This window comes from Nannospalax galili, unplaced genomic scaffold (assembly GCF_000622305.1).
Source record: "Nannospalax galili isolate Female #2095 unplaced genomic scaffold, S.galili_v1.0 scaffold586, whole genome shotgun sequence".
In the NCBI taxonomy this organism is placed as follows: Eukaryota; Metazoa; Chordata; class Mammalia; order Rodentia; family Spalacidae; genus Nannospalax; species Nannospalax galili.
In genome coordinates this window covers 3,178,192-3,196,736 of record NW_008355363.1, presented here as the reverse complement: position 1 = coordinate 3,196,736, position 18,545 = coordinate 3,178,192, and the positions used below count along the sequence as shown (strand labels likewise).

The 18,545-nt window shown below is 32.4% G+C and overlaps 1 protein-coding gene across 1 annotated transcript in view; it reads right to left on the bottom strand.

Moving 5' to 3' along the window:
- The window catches only part of Pcdh11x (protocadherin 11 X-linked), a 771,559-nt gene that overhangs the window by 30,633 nt on the left and 722,381 nt on the right, over positions 1 to 18,545 (bottom strand). The window lies entirely within an intron of this gene.

The window sequence follows — 18,545 nt, the reverse complement described above, 5'->3', positions numbered from 1 at the left end:
CATCTACCTGACACTTAACACATTTAAACAAAGTCACAGTAACCTCGTTAACCCTTTAGACCTAATAGAGATCACTAGTATACCTGATGTTTATAGTCACGTTTTGTCAATATGAGCTGAGGATACTGATTGTAGTTTTAAAGTGGCATATTTAACAAGCAGCAGTAGTCATGTACATTTAGGATATTAGGACATGCAATATAGCATTTTAGTTCTCCTTTTCTGATGTGTCCTGCAGATAATTATTTTATACATTGCTCATTAATAATCCGATAATACATATGATCGTATTTCTGACATTTTGATATATATTTCACGGAAAAATCCTGTCAATTTTTACTAAAATCCCCAAATGTTCTAAAACATATCTCCTATATAGCTGTTCATTATTCTGAATCAGAAAAAAAAAACAACCCTCGTCAATTTAAAACTATGGCAAGGAGTATCCAGTTTAAATGTTATTTAAGAAATTAAAAATTAAATTTTGAAGGTGTAAAAATAATGTATATTTTAGTTAAAATTTAATTATGTCGTAGTATCTGAAAAAGTTAATGCTAGAAGCAAATTTTAATACCCTTCAAAGATGCTTTTGTTACTCTGTGCAATTAATAACTAAATGTATATAGGATTATATAATTAACAACTGTTAATCAAGTTAAGGAAACATCAGTTTCTCCCAGAGTTATAGATAATTCTTATATCCTTAAAATAAATACAAACACAGTTCAGGTCTGCCGAACAACTAGGGAATGCTTTGTGAAATTATTGCCCGTTTTTCTATATACATTTTGAAACAATGTTTTCCTTGTGAGTGTTCAGTATGATTTCTCCCAATTTGTTAGTGATAATTCTTTAGTTTGAGAAAGCATACCTGATGACTCAGAAATTGACGACGACGGTGAATCCCACCTCCTTTTCTTTCTTCTTTGTTTGCCCTAGCGTATATCAAGCTTTGATCTAACTTATTCCTTAACTGATCCCTTCCATATGAACTTTATGCAGAATTTTCTCACAGTTTCAAAATTGTTTGACACATTTGTTATATCATTCTATGTTTATTTATTATTCACTTATTTATTTGTGTGCATGTGTGGGACAATGGGCATGCAATGGAGCGGTGGTGGATTTCAAAGGACAGCTTTAATTAGTCTGTTCTCTTACTAAGTGGTTTTAAAGGATCAAATTCCAGTTCTCAGACTTTCCAGTCAAGCGCCTTTATCCACTGACTCATCTCCATGGCCCCTGATACTTTTATTGTAATACTGCTACAACATATCAACTCTTCTAATTATAGGTGTGTTTTTAAACAATCACACATTCATTTATCCACTCAACAAGTAAAATTATTTTTCTACAATAGATTATTCATAGAGAAATGGGCATGAAGAAGCATTTCAATTTGAAGTATGATAGAAGTGTGGAGAAGAAGACAAAAACCCCAAAGATTAGAGTGTGTTATTTCAAATGCTACCAATTTACACACTGAGTGACATGGTTATATTTAGACAACAAAACAAAATAGCCGAGTGATTCTAACTTAATCACCTATGAAATAGGATTTCTTATAAGTAAATATGAAAAAGAATATTTCTAAAACTCAGTAAAATCTAAGGTGAAGTAAATGGTACAAGAACACCAAGTATTCATTTTATGCAGTTAATTCTGACCATGTAAATACAATAAAGTTTTTATCTAAAGTCCTAAATGTTTTGTTAAGAGTTCAAAATACTCCAAACTGGAAACATGGCCTAGAGTAAATGTGAAATACCCTACATGGGTGAAGGGAAGTGGCACATGCCTTTAATCCCAGCACTTGGAAGGCAGTGGTAGATGAATTGCTATGAGTTCCAGGCCAGCCCACCTGGTCTACTTACTCAGACTATCTCAAAGAATTACAATAATAATTTAAAAAATAATTTTAAATACTATATTAAGGTTTCTAATCTGTATGATTCACATTCCCTTTGGCCTTATCTGAGTCATAGCAGTAACTTATTGAAGGAATATTTGACATTTAGCTGTCAAAATTAAGTCACATGGAAATTATGTTAAGAAATAATAATCTCTCCATTAATAGCCCAATGTTTTTAAATGAATGTTAGATGCTATCATGATAGATCATGAGTACATGAAATACATTCTAAAGGTCAAATATTTTGACTGTGCCATTGAAACAAAAATATGTTTGTCGCAAATAAAGTCTTCAATCACTCTGGTATACACTAGAAATGAAAATTAAAGTCAAAAGGTGATAATAAAAATGAAAATTAGCAAGAGTAGGAAATATGTTAACTTAAAACTAAAATCCAACAAATGCTTTACATCAAAGACTGGCATCCCCTGGGGCAAAATTAACTCTGGAACAAGAATCTCTTTTAATAATGAGAAACCAAGATATGAAATTTATTAAGACCCTACTATGCATTATTTGTCATTCCTACAACACTAATATACTCAATATAAAGAGGTCATTTAAGAAGTCTATCTACGGGGGCTGGAGAGATGCCTCAGCAATTAAGAACACTGACTGTTCTTGCAGAAGACCCAGGTTCGAATCCCAGCACCAACATAGCAGTTAACAGCTGTCCATAACTCCAATTCCAGGGGATCTGACAGTATCTTCTGTCATCTGTGGGCATTAAAAGACACAGGTGCACTTACCTACATGCAGGCAATACACACATACTCATGAAAAAATAATAAATAAAAATTTTTTAAAAGAAGTCTATCTAGAAATTAGAGTAAACTTCTGCTTCTTTGCAATTTGTGAGGGTAATCCTAAGTATTCATGGATGATATTGAATACATTATGGTAGATAAAATGCTCATTTTGTTTAACATCACAATCTACATGTTTCTTAGAAATACACATATACATGTGCATATATATTGCAGTACTCCTATATTGATATCTCTATAATAGTTTTTGTTTATTCTAATGCATAGATGTCCTTTTTTGTGTTTTGCCATCATAAAACTAATGTTAAGAAAAGGTTGCATGAATTATTGAAGTTGGATTCAGAACAGATAACCGAATGGAAAAAAGGTACTATTCATATGAGAATTTTATTTTTCTTAAGAATTATTTTAAATAGTCACCAAAGGAATCTGAATTTCATTTTGCATAGTTTCCTCTCTTATCTGTCATTTCCAAATATTTGCATACAGCAAGGAATTGACTTTTAGGGTAAATGTTTAAAAAAGTTTGATGCATTTAATTTAGATTAGAAAGCATTGCCTTTACCTCAAAGTGTAAAAATGTTTAAATGAGGAGCAAATGAAGTGAAATGAAAATATACTTCATAGTCAAGGTAAATAAGATAACATTTATGGAAAACTTCATAAAAAATAAAGGACCATTCTAAAGACAGACAATGTAAGACATTAAGTTATATTTTGATTTATTAATGAAAAATCAGGTATGTGTATAAACATACATGTATATGTGTATACATGCATATATAGCATAAACTCTGAAGCAAACATTAGCACAATTTTTGACATTTTCAGGTTTTTCTCTCACACGAAATACTGAAGGCAGTATTTTAAATGTCTATAATATGCTTTGTTTAGGTATACACTAAAATATTTATTAATGTATTGTGCAGTGCTATTGTAGCCAGGTATAACAGGAGTGTTTAAAATAATGGTTTGCTTTAAGCTATTTAGTAAACACCAATTTCTGTTTATTTTTTCACACGTTAAGGAAATGTATTAGACACTGTGACCTTTGGTTATATGTTGACTTTTGCTTTATCGAATATAATTTTAATAACAGTGTTAATGCTTGCAGTATTCTCTCAAAATGGGTCAGACAAGTCAGTGAAAAACAGTTCACATATTTTCTCCTTTGACCATTTTAATCTTTTCAGGTGACTTTTTTAATTCTCAGAATTAACAGGATACCTGAATGTGAAACTTGACTTCGCAGTACTTAATTTGTCACACATTTTAGAAGGAAACTAATCATAAATGAAATTAATTTTTGAATGATCATCATGTTATCATAATGTTGCTGACACTATCACTAAGGGTCATTTTGAAATCTAGTTATACAATGTCAGATACATAAAATAATAAAGAAAAGTGCAGAAAGGGATGAAGAATCTTCATTTTAAGAATTTTACACTGAATCTTATGCAATTTAAATTCGGTTCATTTATAGGCAGAAAAGAGACTGTTTAATAAAGGCTTTTGATTTTAGTAACTATTACAGACATATTGGAGCTATCGCCACTTTACATAAATATCATATGCATATCACAAAGATTTCTACAGAAATAACATTTTTTTTGGTCTTTTTAAGAAATGGTCTCCCTGTAGCCACAGCTGACCAGGAACTCACTATGTAGACCAGGCTGGCCTTGAACTTACAGAGCTTCACATGCCTCTGCCTCCCAAGTGCTGGGATTACAAAACAACATTTTAAAGGAAGACACCAAAAATATTTGGAACCGGTCACTATCTATATAATTATAAATAGAATACTTTTGCAAGTACCTGTGTAATATTTACTATTATTTGTAGTAGAATTGATAAAACAACAAATTATATATATGCAATTATTATTATTATTAAGAAAAAGTTCACTGGAACAAAATTGGTATCTATGTTTTCATTGATGTAAGTGTAAACCTTCATTAGGAATAAAAATACAAAATGTAAATCTTCATCATTGAATAGCAAAATTACTAGCAAATTATTATGGAGAAGCGGACAGAGGAAGGAAAAAATGTTACAGTAAAAGATGAGTATAGTCACATTTGTTACTGAAATTACAACTTGATCTTACTTAAGAATGTCTAGGTGATAAATAGAATTTTTAAATAGCATTTTTCCAAATAAATATTTTAAGCAGCATTTTAAAAATCTTCCTATTGATTTACCAGTTTTATAACCAATTCGAATTTTCACTACACTCTCATCATTTATATTATGTTCTAAGTATTTTAACCAAGAGCTTTGACAGTTATGAATCAGTTGAGGAATCAAACACTGTTTCACAGTTCTTGACATGTCAACACAGGCTATTCTAATTTACAGAAAGGTTATCAATTTCTAAAAGAAATATTAATGTCAAATTTCTGATTTCAACAACTATTGGTTTATAAACCTAGACAGAAAGTACTTATTTTTGGGTGGGCTTCATGAACAGAACAATAAATATGTCCCACTGTGAGGAGAAAAATTGTTTCCTTTCACATCAATGAATGATGATAGTGCTCCAAAGAGGACAAATAAGACATTATGCTGATACACATTGCAAAGAGACACTGTGAGAAGCATATCTATTTTTGAAAACTGAGAAATATGGCCTTATAAAATGGTACTTAAATAAAATATATATTATAGGATGTACAGGCACTCCTGACCATATTTGATTTAAAGGGAATAACTAAAGTTCAACTACAAATATTACTATTTTTAAGGCAAAAGTGATGGACCTATTTCATGAAAAGAAAATGTACTCCCACGGGATCATATTTTGTATGGTCATTCCCCAGCTGATGACACTATTTTGCCAGGTGTGGAAACTTCAGAATATAAAGGCCAATGAAAGGAATTAGTTCAATTGGGAGCATTCCTTTGAAGTTTATACTGATATCCATTCCTCTCCTTACCTTTCTCTGCTTCTATTAGTCAAGAAGAGGCTCTTTTACCACATGCTCCTGCTGTTATAGAGTTTTACTCTCATATATGGGGACAAGAAATTGTGGGATGCAATCTTTAATTCTGTGAACCAAAATATTTTTTCCTTTACATTTATGCTGGATAGTTTTGTCAACTTGACACAAACTGGAGTCCCTTGGGAAGAAGGAACATTCATTGAGGAATTTCCTCCATCAGACACGTCTGTGAGGCATTTTTATAAATATTAATAGGTGAAGGAGGGTGCCATCCATGTGCAGATGGACCTGAACTCTAGAAGAAAAGGAGACTTTAAAATTCTTTTAGATGTAAAATTGAGTAATTTCCCCTTTGTCTGGCATTTTTTAGCAAAGAAAAAGCCTCTTAATTATGTAAGGATGAGCTCATCACATACTATCTTAAATATTCAGCACCTCATTATCTGCTACATCTTTTTAAAATAAAAGAAGCAGATTCACAGTGCCTTAAGGCTAGTGATAATACTTTGTTTTCTATGGTGTGATTTAGAAGGAGAAGATAAAGGAACATTCTGCATTTAAAGCAAAGGCATTAATTGTGAGCTAAAATTATGTATTCTAAAAATATTGGGGTACAATCACACTTCTAAACTTCTCTGATTTATTTCTCCATACGATTCTGTTTTCAAAACATTACTGGAATTTAAATGAATGAACAGGTAACATGAAACATATTGATGGAATTTAACCCTCAAAAGTCACTGACAGAGGGTGGGGCATGATGGCACATGCCTTTAATCCCAGCACTCAAGATGCAGAAACAGGTAGTCCTCTGTGAGTTCAAGGTTAAGTTGGTCTACATAGTGAGTTCCATGACAACCAGGGATAGGGAGAAACTGTCTCAAAAAACCAAAACGAACCAAGAAAAAGTCACTGATAGAAAAAATAGTTTTACAGATTTCCTGATCTGAAAGAGTATATATCTCTTGTTTAGTAAATTTTCATTTCTCTTTCAAATAATATGCTATCTAAACTATAAATTGCTCTGTACAAATTTAACATGTGCTGAAGTAAATCTTCATATAATCCACTATTGGTCACCAATCATAACTCTTACATGTTTATCTGAAAGACTGCTCTTCCCAGTCTCTCTAACAGAATGTGCCCAAACCTATAATGGCTTTTTAAATCTAGGAAACCACACAGAAACATGTTTTTTACAGTAGGATCTGTCCAAAAATTTTGCTAAAAACTCAGTAACTTTCAATCCACTTCAAAGAGTCATAGATTCTGGATGAAGGAATTAGGAAGATATGGATACAAGTGTATTGTGCCTAGGTTTTAAATGGCATGAATATAGAGTACACTGTAGCAGTATAAGTGAAGATATGTTATCTAAATGGATACTAAAAGTTTACTTGGTGTAAAGCTCTCTGGCTTTTAAAAATAGATTCCATCAATAATTCACACTATTAATTTTATTTCACTAAATACATGTCTACAAATTGCTGTCCAGAGAAGATTTGAAATAAAGATTCATAATTAAAATGAATCTTAAAAAATCTATCTTTATTTTATCTGAAAACTTCCAATTATCTCAGCTAAAATACAATCATGTGATGGAGTATGATGTTAAGGTGTATCTAATAGTACCTATTCATGTAAGATAAACTCAGGGGAGTAAAACAAAGCAACAAAAATTCCAAGGGAAAAATCACCCTTTTAAGTAAAGTTATTTAGTTATCTGAATTTAATATATCTTCAAAAATGTGTTCCTCTAGTTGCTTTACTAAAGGAAAAATTCAACCACAAAATATCTTGCTTCATTCTCTTTTAACAAAGCTATTAATTTCTCTTCTGTCTTTTAAACACTATGTTCTTCATAGAACCTACATTCAAGGAGAATAAACTTCTGTTCTCCAAGAGTAATTGTGGCACCTATGAGAAAAAGGCTAGCTTATTAAAATGTTATGGTGTTATTGGAGTAACTAAGCACCTTCTGATTAGATTTAAGTTCTGCTTGACTAGAGAAACACACATCTGGTGCTGATATCAAAGCCAAGAATCTGTGACTAGATATGTCATGGGCCCTAGGGGTGAATCTACTCCTAATAATCTACTTAAAGTGACATTGTATAAAAATGACTCCTAACGATTTATTACTATACACATAGATTAGGGAATCACTCAGTCCCTCATTGGAGAAGATTCTGCTTGTAAAAGAAGACATTTGTCACAGAAAGCCACAGCTGGTCAATGTGCAGAGAATAAGAGACTAAGGAGTTCTCAGTCTCAAAAGGTACACCAACAAAACATCCTAGTCCCCAAGGTTCAGGAATCATGGTACAACGGGGGTGGAGAGAGTTTAAGAGCCAAATGTGGTGGACTACAGCAAGGGAACAGTGTTATCCAGACACTAGGACAGTTGCGTATTCAAACTCAGCAATTGAAACAACATCCACAAAACCTACCCAAGCCCAAGCCAGATGGAATCCCAGAATGGACAAGAGGATGTAGGCAAGAGTTCCAGAGTTCCCACCCTTAGCTGAACAAGGGAGTTATCCTTGCTTGACCACGATCCAGAGCAGGTTTCATACCCAAGAGTATTTGGGCAGAACATATTGGACTCCATAGATTAAACAAACAAACAAACAAAAAGAGGACACAAAGTGGGTCAGGGAGGTAAGGTGGATATGATAATTGGGGAGGAAAAAATATGGTCATAATACATTGTATGAAGTTTTCAAATGATTAATAAAAACATTTTTATATTATACTCCTTTAAAGCACTTTATTGCCCTCTCAGGCCATTTATGGGAAAATTTCAATAAGGAAATTCTACTTGCATTAAAAGTCATGGCTGTTTTTTAACCTCTTATGGAGACCAAGGTGAGGAAGTTGTGTAACAACTGTCCTATATTATTACCCAAATCTCCCAGTTTCATCCAAGAAAGTAAATAGTATATCATAAGGGTACTGTCTTAAATTTCTTCCCTTTCGTCCATCCATTAAATACCATCTTCCCTACTTATAAAGATTGGTAGGTCTTAAATTTTCATATGTAATCTCCATTTATCTCTTGTACATTTGGATGATAAGATTAGTTGCTGAATAATTAATACTGTATAGCTAAGTTGACACAATATGAAAGTACAAGTGTCTTTTTCAGTAATATTTCTTTTTAAGAAGGATATGGAGATTTTACATAAGATTGGTCAAGTAGAACATAATTCTATTCTCCTAGATTGTAAGATGGAAAAAAAATTCTTCTGTTCTAAATAATGACACTGATTCTGATTTTACCTACTTAAATGTAAACGTCCATGATATTTAGAAAAAAATGAGTCATGAGATTAAATTCCACTCTGAATTGCAGGGTTTATGGGAAATAAAGGATGGAAATCTAAGCAGTTTTTCACCTGCATTTTTAAAAATATGTATAATTTTATAATATTTAATCAACTCTGTTGATTTGAAAAATGATTTGATGCTCTATCAATGAGAATCAATTTAATATGGTGTAAATCTCATTTATGTAATTTTTTTGCCTATACAAGAATTTGGAGAATTTACATGGATCTAGAAAATCATGAAAATTGTTAAAAATAAAATTCCAAAAGTTCTTAAGAACTAAGTTTATAAGGATATAGTATTTTAAAATAATTTTTCCTGTTTTACTTTTTTTTTATATTTGTGACTGTTTTGCGTACTATGCAACTTCATCCATGATGTGTCATGCCCGTAAAGATCAGAAGAAGGCATCAGATCCCCTGGAACTGGAGACATGGATGTTTGCTACCCACCCTGTGTGTGCTGGGACCTGAACCTGGGTCTTCAGTAAGAGCAACCAGTGTTCTTAACTGCTGAACCATCCCTCCTGCACCATGGGATACATCATTTTATGATCAAGGATTGCAGTGTTCTAATGTAATTAAGATAATCATAGAGAATAGTTTTAGATACTATGGGAACGGAAAGATTTAAGAGCTTATAGAAATAAGATTATTTCACTAGTTTCTTGAAATTTAAATGAAAATGTGGAAGTGTATGGTTTTGTAATCCAGGTTTAAGGCATGTTTTTTTGAGAAATGAAATTGTGTCCTGTGGAATTGTGATGTCTTATGATGAATAATCTAGTTCAGGATCATTAATAACAGAATTGGTTGAAACACTTCATTTTTCTTCTTCGTGCTATGAAGTATCTAGAAAGATGTTTCTCCAGAGAGCACAATTATATTTTCTTTATTGATTTTTAAAGAAGATCATGTATTCATTTTATTAGAGCTACATTGAACTTGTCGATTACTGCAACTAGAGAGGCTTCGGGTTTTCCAACCAATATACCAGTCAACAACAAAAAAAATGACTGTCTTTCTTAATCTTAAAAGGATTTCATTTGTTAAAGTTATTTTGTCTGCTTTTACAAAAAAAGCGTTATGTTTCAACCTTACAGGAGAATGCAATGCATTTCATATATTTGACTTCAAGTCATCTTCTTCTTCTAGATCGTTTTCAAAGAAGCATATGGAAAGTATTCACTTGGTCCCTTAGAACTTTTTATTTTACTATGACGTCTTAAGAAAAGATAAATGTTGTTTTACTGTAATTGTGCAATGATCTATGAGCATTCTTAAGGTATTAATTGTCTGACTATTTCATAGTCATAATCATATAGAGACCTTTTAAAGAATATTAAATTTGGGGGAATCATTAGAATCAAGATTTGTATTTTCTGGGACAGCTGCAAAAATTCTCAGAGATTTTCTATAACCTAATAATCAAATATGTATCACTTGATACATGTTGATGTTTATGAGTTGAAGATGAATATTAAAATACCTATTATAAAAGGAACAATTAAATTGCATAGATGTCAAAACTCTTTATTATATTTTTCCATTAAATTTTATCACAAATCCACATTTTATTATAATTATGATTTGTGAGGATGCACTATATAAGAAGGATTATATGAAAATTTTCAAGATGAATATAAATTGATACCATCTTAAGATTGAAATAAATAATTGAGTATTGTTTAAAACATAAAATATGAATAAAATAATTATAAATGTTTTGTGTAGTTTTAACACAACGACAGAGGTCATCTTTAAAAACAGTTCTTTTACAAATAGCTTTAAAAAGAAATAAAAACTGTAAAAAATCAGAATGTTAAGAACTCCTGGGACACTGAAGATTTCATGCTGGAATTTAACCTTACCTTTGAGCAACAAGCACTATCACAAGTATTATAGTGGGAAGCACACACAAATGCACACACACATTTACTCATTCAAGCACACATTCTTAAAAGAGTGGTGAGCCTTCCATATACACCCTACACAAAGTCACATATTACTTATTTTTACAGACTTACAATAGAATTTTAATAATGTTGAAGTAAATTTGCAATGGTAATTATACATGTGTAACAAAATTTTGTCTTAGGTTGCTAAAGTATGATTTCTATAGGGTAATTAATGTTCAATAGATTTGAATTGAAATAAACTTCAGAAACGGTATATAGGTAAGCTAATATCTAATGAAATTAGAACATATAATAAAATAATAGTCCATTAGAAATTGACACAAAATGAGAATATGATTCCATGTTATTACATATAGCAAAATAGCTATTCATTTTAGAACAATAATTTACATTGAATGAGCTCAGTTTTACAAATAAACTTTTAAGTCTTTTCTATACTTATATCTGTTTTGGATAAAACTGACAAAAACTTTCTCAAATGTTTCACATTGGATTGGTAATAATATCTCAGAATCCATTTTTCCAAGTTCATGCTCAGCCATTATTATATTTTATAGAGTTTTATTTTTATATTTGATGTATCTACTGAGTTTGGGTTCCTTATTATTTCTTTATGTTAGCACACTATTTTTTTCCTCAGTAAAGCTTTATCTCCATTAACCTCACTGCTAATGAAGTTAAAAGAGGTATCTAATATTTTTTAAATATAGAAGAAAAGAATATAGTGGTTTAGTAGATTCATTAAATGATTTTACCTATTTCACCTCAATCATAGTGCTTACAAAGGCTCTCAAGAAACACAAATATTCATACATCACCATTTAACAAAGATTACTGGGAACTATTTGGTATTAATATAAACAAATTTTACCTCTCTCACAACCTAGCTGATAAACTTGTAGAAACTGAAAATAATCACATTGCTTATCCTCATAAAATATCAAATCATCATATTAGTATTAATCACCATAAATTTCTATAACTCTAATCACTTTGTATGACTTAATATTTTAGTCAAGGCATATACTGTATAACAAGGAAAGAAATACCTGGTTTGTAGCTTTTTCATAAAAAAAAAAAACCCTAAAAATCACACTAGCATTTAATAATAAATTGCTCATAAGGAAATATGTAATTTTTTCCTAAGTAAATTTTATACATTAAAAACTAATGTCATGGGGCTGGAGAGATGGCTCAGCAGTTAAGAGAACTGACTGCTCTTGCAGAGGACCCAGGTTTAATTCCCAGTACCCACATGCTGGCTCAGAACTGTCCTTAAATCCAGTTCCAGGGGAATCCGAAGCCCTCCTCTGACCTCCCTGGCATTGCATGACACTGGTGCACTCACATACATGCAGGCAATACACTCATACACATAAAATTAAAAAAATATATATTTAAAAAAAAATTAATGTCATGTAAAATAGCTCCAAAAATTGCCTATAATCATTACAACAATATTATGCTATTACTATCCATCCTTATGGAATTTCGGAAAAGCTTGATATTATAATACTAATTTGTTTAAACATACCAGAACTTAATAATGTATTAAATTTTCAAAAGTCTTAAAGAGACCTTTTTTCTCCTGCTTGCCACAGATCAAAAAATTTCTCACAATAGGTAATAAGTTTCTACGTTATAGCCTAAAGAATTCTCAAATTTATGTAACATTCTTAGGAAGCTTGGTCATCAGCTCCAGGCAGTATAAAATCATCTTTTAGAAAGGTCTACCTAGGACATCTCTACTTTCATTTTCAAACTTGCCTATTGCTGAAATCAGCTTTCGCATCTTCAAATTTTTGTTCCGTATCACAATGAGTCTTATAAAATACTAATAGGTTCTTATTTATTTTCTTCATTTTTTTGTCACTAATGTTTCAAAGCATACAGACTTAGTTGAAAATAACAAAGGCTCACAATGTTAATTTACTGTATTTTGTAAAGAAAAAATTTTAAAAATGACAAAAATTTAGAGCTACTCTTAATTTGAATAATAATAAGATACCTATATTAAATTTCTTATGAAGAAAAAAAGTGTAATAGAACTTTAGGTTAATTCAATATCCACCATCTAAAAAGAATTTGGTATTGATGTAGTCCTTCTCCTTCAATCGGACATTTTGAGATAACAAGCATAATACCATTATCCAATCTTTATGCATCAGTGAAATAATGGAGACCTGAAATAGAAAAGGGCATAAAAAATCCTTTCAAAGCACCAAGGATTCTCACAATTAATATTCTATTCTTATTGTTATATGTTTCTTTCATAAAATTCCTCATAGTAGATCTTAGCTTCCCCAGTGTCTACTTTGTCCTTGTAATATGTTAACACGAATATTGAGGTGGCTCTGTGGCATCATTACTAAAACATTACTTCACTGTCAAAGAAAATCTCATTTATCCTTATAGCACCAATGAAAGATAGGTATTATATTATCCACATTAGTGAAATTAATAAACTCAAAGATCTTTTCATTTGTGGTCCCTCAGGCACATTGTGAGGCCGTGATCTTTCATGATTTTGTCTCTGAAAAAGATAATTGACTTTATTTTTATGACAATATGAGGCTGTCACAGAACTGAGAAAGCTCACAGCTAAGCAAGGTTATATAAATGGGTCAGTCACTTGAAATTAGTATTTCTCATGTCAAGTGGTATAGTACATAAAATATTGTCTAAATTAGGTATATCACATCTTAGTTGTAATGATACACTTGCTTAATTGAGATATTCATGAAAACTTTCTTATGTCAAATTTTCGCAAAATCTGGTGTATCAAATATTCAGAACCTGATACATAATACATTTATATCAAATAATAGGCAACAATAAATTCATGACTTAAATTAGTAAATTCACCAAAGCTATACACACAAAATTCTGATTTTTCTGAAGGAAAAGCAAACCAATCGATCATTTACATTTATGAAATTATATTCAATTTTATCGGTAGTAATTTTGTTATCTAAAAACTGGGTTTACTATTTTTGATAGTACCTGTGTTTATTATTCACTTTTCTATTGTTGTGATGAAACACCATATCCAAGACAACTTACAGAAGGAAGTTTATTGGGCTTACAGGTCCAGAGGTTGAGTCCATCACTGTGTGGCAGACTTGACAGGAAACAGCTGGATCAGACAGGCAAGCATTCACATCTTCAAGCATGTAGAGGAAGCAGAGCAAAACTGGAAATCCTTCAAGCCTTAAGAACTCTCAAAGTCCACCCCTAGTGGCATGCTTCCTCCAGCATGGCCACACATCCTAAATGTTCAGTGATTCTCCCCGAAGTGTGCCATGAACTGGGAATCAAATCTCCAACTAGTCCATCTTAAAAGTTCCCACAGTGTTTAATGGTTTCAACAATATTCAAAAATCCAACATCAAAAGTCTCTTCTGAGACTGTAGGCAAACTCTTAACTGAAATCCCTTGTAAAAAGCAAAAACAAACTACATTCTTCAAAGATAATACAACACAGAGTACACATTTCCATTCCAAAAAGAAGGAATGGGGGCCTAGGGAGGAAATAGCAGACCAAAACAAGACTGAAACCCAGCAAGTCAATCACCAAATTCTACAGCTTTATGTCTGACATCTGGAAATTAACATCCAAAAGTCTTAGATGGCTCAGTCCCTCCAGTTTTGTTGCTTCCAACACACATCTCTCTCTTAAGCTAGTATCACCCTCTGTATATAGATCTTCTTAAGAGATGCCTCATGACATTGGCATCTACAACTTCCCAAGGGTCTCCACTGCCAACCAGGCTTCACCTTCGTAGCTTTACCCAATAGTCTCTCAGAGCATATTGGCCTCCCAGGGCCGTCTATATGTAAGTACACCCCTGCTGAACAAACCACAGAGGAGGAGTTGATGTCCCTCTTAATGTTGCATTTTTCATTCCTCTAAAGCCAGCACTACAAGAACAACACTGCCAAGCTCAGTTAGTTCAGGATGGACCCAGGCCCACTTCATCTACTTTAGGAACAGGTGCTTTCATTCTTGTGGTTTTCTAGGAGTAGAAAACTCCTTAGGTCTCCTCCTTTCATAAACTAGAGGCTTAATTGAGTGTGGTATTGCCCTGAGGATACTCCTTCCATTGTTCAAGTGCAAATCTGAAGGCCTTTCCTTAATGGCTCTAAACTCTTTATCATAGACAGCCTCCTCTTTACACGTCTTGTATCAAACATTAAGCTTCCTAGTGCTCTTTTTCAACACAAACAGCACATTTTCTATTTCTCTCTACCCCAATTGCTTTTTTTTCAATGTAGAGCTCCATATTTACCTTTAGTAATCATGACATCTATTCTGTGTTGTGCAGTCATGAAATTTTTCCAACAAAGAAATTATTCCATTACATTTCAACTTCACCTCAGACAAGTTCTTAGGCAGAAAACTACCAGAGCCTTTGCCAAAATATCCCAGGTGCTGATTAATTCCTATTTCCCTCTGGAGTTACTTTGCTCTCAGTAACACTTTCTTCCAGGATCCTACTAGAATGTCTCTTAAGATCTTCTTACAGCACTTGGTAACATTTCTAGACCAAACTTCCAAAATCTTCCACATTTTTCCAGAAACCCACATGATCAGGTTCTTCTCAACAATACCTCACTCTCTCATGCCAAATTCTTTATTACTTTTCTGTTTTGATGAAACACCATGACCAAGAAAACATCTTCAAGCAGGCATAAAATACAGAACAAAACTGGAAACCAGGCAAGGCTTAAGAACTCTCCTGGCTTGCCCCCAGTGATGTGCTCCCTCTAGCAGGACCACACTTCCTAAGGGCTTCATGACCCTCCCCAAACAGTGCCATGAATTAAGGATCAAGTGTCTAAACCATGAATCCTATGGTGAACACTCATTCAATTCATCACACTTTGTATGACTCACCCTCCAGTTTTTCTAGTATACGTGAGATAAAGTTTTATTTATGAAGTTGAATTTAATTCTAAACATTTTATTTCATACTAAATCCTTAAAGAAACCTGAAAGGAATTGATAGATTCTCTGTCTGCACTTTTAAATGCATTTTTAAATCAGTGCTTTATTTTTTTTTTCAGCTAAGAAAGCCTTTCCACTTGTATTTTTCTCATGTGTGGGAGTATCACTGAAGTGTTTCTCCCAATGGAAAATACATAGCTAGAAGGATATTGTAATAAACTCAAAATTAAAATACATGTTGGTGTTAATCATTTATAGTACTTGAACAACATGTGATTAAATCAGATGGCTCAATGACTAATACATTTGTTTTTACACTAATCAGTTCTGACAGTGATAAATAATAGCTTAAGCTAAAAACAGTTGATTTTGATATCCATCATCCAATGATATCATATTGTATCTTTGGAATATGTGAGACAGAGGCATTCCTTTAATCCCAGCACTCGGGAGGCGGAGGCAGGCAGATCTCTGTGAGTTCAAGGCCAGCCAGGTTTCCATGGTGAGTTCCAGGGCAGCTGGGGCTACAGAGAGACCATGTCTCCAAAAGACAAAAAAAAAAAAATCTATAATATTTTTCTTAAAGAAGGGAGCCATTGTGGATTTTTATTGTAACTTATTAAGAGATCATCACAGTATCTTTCAAAGGACAATGTATAAGCAATGATTATTATGAAAATATTAAACAAGCTGTAAGAATGCTGGCACTCATTTTCTGGGGTTTCCTCACGTGATTTCTGATTATCAATAGGCTTAATGCACTTTTTAGAAAATGTTAGTGTGTGTGTGTGTGTGTGTGTGTGTGTGTATGTCTGATTTGTGAGTGTAGGCAAGCTTGTGCCACAGTATGAGGCAATAGTAGGTTCTATCTTTCAACATAGATTTCCACGGATTGACTTCAAGTCCTCAGGCTTGTGTGGGAATTTCTTCAACCCTGAACAATCTCACCTGACTAATATTCTTCATAATATATAAAAACTATAGAAGACCATATTTGATATGGGTAGATCATTCTCTCATTTTCTCTAAAAAGTTTTACATTTATAACCTCAGACTAAAGAACTGAGTCAAATTATTTATAAATAACTAAAGTTCAATTTATTTTAAATGTTACTGAAACGATTTTGACTACCCAACTCCATGTGTAATGACGATTAATTAGTGAAGATAACAGTCATCTTGAATATTTTATTTAAAGAGTAATAATGAAAACAAAAATATCCTTCAAAAATAGTTTAATATATATTTGGAAAGCATATTTCATCTTAATTGAAAATTAAGTTTTATATTCAGTATTTTATTTATACTTCACTATTAGAAAACATGATTTCAGAGTATTTTGAATCATTTCTTTTAATGTCCCTAAGGTTATTATATATATATATATTTTTAATTTGCAGCACTGTCTCTCAAATAATATGTCGGTGTTCTCTGATGAATGGAATTGTAGAGAAGTTTTTTTTAAAAGCATCTTTGCCAATAATGAGGCCTATTATTGTTTCAAGCTGTATTTCATTCTCCCTTTCTATTTTAATTCCCATAAATAAAAGGCTAGAAAATTTGCATTTACTTATACTTTGAAAAATAATTTCTCAGGGCTGAAGAAATGGCTCAGCGGTTAAGAACACTGACTATTCTTGCAGAAGTCCCAAGTTCGAATCCCAGTACCCACATGGCAACTAACAACTGTCCATAACTCCAGGGGATCCAACAGCTTCTGTCTTCCAAGGGTATTGCACAACACAGGTGCACTTACCTACATACAGGCAGTACACACATACACATAAATAATAATAATAATAATAATAATAAAAAAAATCTCTGAATCAATGTCCTGAAAATATACTTAAGAAATACTACCCTCAGTTTTTATGCCTTTGAGTAAGCTCAATCTATTTTCTTTGTGTTTAGCCAATGAAACCTTACAAGCTATGTGATATATTTTGGGTTACTTATCTATTCACAATTTTAAATTCCTTAATCTTCTGCATATTCACTCTTAGCTCAATGCTGCCCTGGGGAAGAGTCTAGACTGACAATTGTTCCTGGAATTGTTCTTTATTGTCACAGGGATCAGCTACAGTGCATTGCCGCATTCAATGAACACAATAAATAACAGAGAAATAAAATCCTTGGAAGCTCTGAGAGTGGTAATGGCACTAAATAACACATACAGATTCAGTGGACTGTGATTAGCATTTTGCTGAAAGGTATCACTGCCCTGTTCTGCTGTTAGAACATTTGCAGCCTTGAAATACATCTAAATTAACAGTGGAAACTTTGATGAAGGTATTCATTGTGGTTAACCCATCCAGAAATATGCAAGAGTGTTTTGCTTGTTACATCAGCATGGATCCACACTAAACATAGTCTAGTCTGTAAAGATCAATCCTACTCTGTTCTTTGCTTCTGATTTCCTTAAAAATCATTCATTCTCTGAAGTCATGGAAATGGCAGCTTTCCACAGTGTGAAATATAATATTTCAGGAGAAAGTGATGTATTAAATACTTCTATCCTTTATTCTAGGAAGCAAACTAAGATTAACAAAGTTGTTTTTATTTCAAATGCTTATATATATGATTATTTCCAGCAGTGCTTCATTATGTGACCTTTATCAGTCCCACATTTGTCATTATCAATTAATAATGAAACAAATGCTACATTGGGGTAAATCACACCTCATTCTTAAATCTGATACTTATATTTTATCAGTAGAATTAC